The sequence below is a fragment of the Penaeus japonicus genome, unplaced genomic scaffold (assembly GCF_977035675.1).
Source record: "Penaeus japonicus unplaced genomic scaffold, GWHDUDI00000001_assembly GWHDUDI00000018, whole genome shotgun sequence".
Classification (NCBI taxonomy): domain Eukaryota; kingdom Metazoa; phylum Arthropoda; class Malacostraca; order Decapoda; family Penaeidae; genus Penaeus; species Penaeus japonicus.
In genome coordinates this window covers 37,429,966-37,432,465 of record NW_028234420.1, presented here as the reverse complement: position 1 = coordinate 37,432,465, position 2,500 = coordinate 37,429,966, and positions in this window count along the sequence as shown.

Genomic DNA, 2,500 nt, shown 5'->3' with positions numbered 1-2,500 from the left:
TTATTTCCTACCTGGTAAGTGCTGTTGTTGTTTTTCTTCTTAATTCGAAGAAAATAAAAACGTATAAGTAACCAATGGTCTTATATATTTTTTTATCATATATATTTTATCATAGTTACAACCATATATATTAAAAAAATATATATGTCTGAATTTAATACTTGTACTAAATGCATGTCTACTCAAGATAATACCGACCACAGGTGCATGTATATCAAAAGGATATTAACAAAGAAAACGAGAGTGGAATAAACTGAAGATGAGTAAGATATTAGTCAGCAACAATCCTATTTCCCTAATCTTTCTAATCCGCTGTGTAACATATTCTCACCAATCCACTCACAGCTACCAACTTTAATGGCGGACCTCGTATATGTATCGCGTCCCATCTTTCTCATCGCTTTTGCTAAACGCAGACTTTCCTTTGTCTGTTTGTGTTAGTGACCCTCCTCGTCATCTCGGAAAATCCTTGATTAACTCGTGCCCCTCATCCTATTACGCAAGACAAAATCCGCTTCGTTCACGTGGGCTGGCTCGGAGCGGCCATGTAAACACACGCCGTCGATATCTTGTATGTTAATGGAAGTCGAGTGGGTGGCGGGGTTAAATTATTCGTTGGGTACCTTTTTTGTGCGGCCTATGAATTGTTGGGTGTTTTTTTCTGTTTTGGGGGGATATTTTTGGATGGAATGCTTGCTCCGCTCTCTCTTTCTTTCTCTTTTTCTTTCTCTCTCTCTTTCTCTTTCTTTCTCTCTCTCTCTCTCTCTCTCTCTCTCTCTCTCTCTCTCTCTCTCTCTCTCTCTCTCTCTCTCTCTCTCTCTCTCTCTCTCTCTCTCTCTCTCTCTCTCTCTCTCTCTACCTCTACCTCTACCTCTACCTCTGTTAGCTGTTTTTTCTAACCTTTTATTCGAGGAAAGGCCGTGATTCCAGTCCTATTCTAATGTTTCATTGTGTTTTGATGATATTTTTTATCACATCCTATACTGTTATTCAATGTGTATCTATATCTATCAAAATATACCATAGGGTAAAATATGCCAAGCTCCAGATTATACCTAGCGAAGTCTGTACCAAGTGTGACATGGCATGAGTGTGATAAACCTGTGATATAATTAATTTCATCGTTACCGCTTATAACAGAATTATATTCACACTGTCCTCCCCAGTCCGCTATATCTTTCCATTTCATTTCTTTTCTTTTCTTTCTCGTTATTTCTATAGTTTGTCTGTTGGTATATACGGTGCACCAACACATCTATCTGTCTGTGTCTCCCTCTCCCTTCTCTCTGTCTTTCATTTATAAATACAGTTTTAAACATAAATAGAAGCATAGGCTAATACGCCCGCAAACTGATAAAAATGTCCATCATTAACAGTCTGCTCGATTTTAACCTTAATCGCGGTTTCTTTTTCTCCAACAGACAGTCTTCTTGCTTCCAACTTTATCAGATTGTTGCTTTATACCGACCACCTTTCTCACAGACCGCCCGACCTGGCCTGATCTGACCTGACCTGACCTACCTGGCATCCGCTCACCTGCCTTCTTGTCCGATCGCCTGTCCTCACCTTATCCCGTGTTGCTTCCTCCTTTTTCACTCTTAGATCCCTTCTCCTTCCCTTCCTCTTCAGGATTTCGAAAATGTTATCGTGTCTTTTGATAAATCTATTTTGTGTATAGTCTATTTTTCTGTCAGAGAGGCTTACACACACACATACACACACACACACACACACACACACACACATATATATACATATATATATATATACATACATACACATATATATATATATATATATATATATACATATATATATATATATATATATATAATATATATTATATATATATATATATATATATATATATATATATATATGTATGTATATATATATATATATATATATGTATGTGTGTATGTATATATGTGTGTGTGTGCTACATTTTGTCTGTTTATGTATTTCAGTCTATATAATAATTCGTTTTTTTCCTCCCGCGGGTAGAATATACAAATCTCCTGCAATCCCTTTCCATTTGCTTAGTCATGCGTTCTGCCAATGTCTTTTCGCCTCAATGTAAAAGTATTCATATGTAGCGAAACCTCTGCTGTCGTTTCTTTGAATAAGTTAGATGAAAAAGTCTGACTGTACGTCTCTCTCTCTCTCTCTCTCTCTCTCTCTCTCTCTCTCTCTCTCTCTCTCTCTCTCTCTCTCTCTCTCTCTCTCTCTCTCTCTCTCTCTCTCTCTCTCTCTCTCTCTCTCTCTCTCCCTCCTTTTCTCTCCCTCCCCCCTTTCTCTCCCTCCCCCCCTTTCCCCCTCTCTCCCTCCCCCCCTTTCCCCCTCCCTCCCTCCCTCTCTCTCTCTCTCTATCTATCTCTTACTCTCTTTCTCTTTCTCCCTCCCTCCCCCCTCTCTCTCTTTTTTTTTCTGACACATTGCTGACTTATCATTCTCGAAATTTATCCACGAATCTCACAACATCCTGCTGTGTCACCACCTC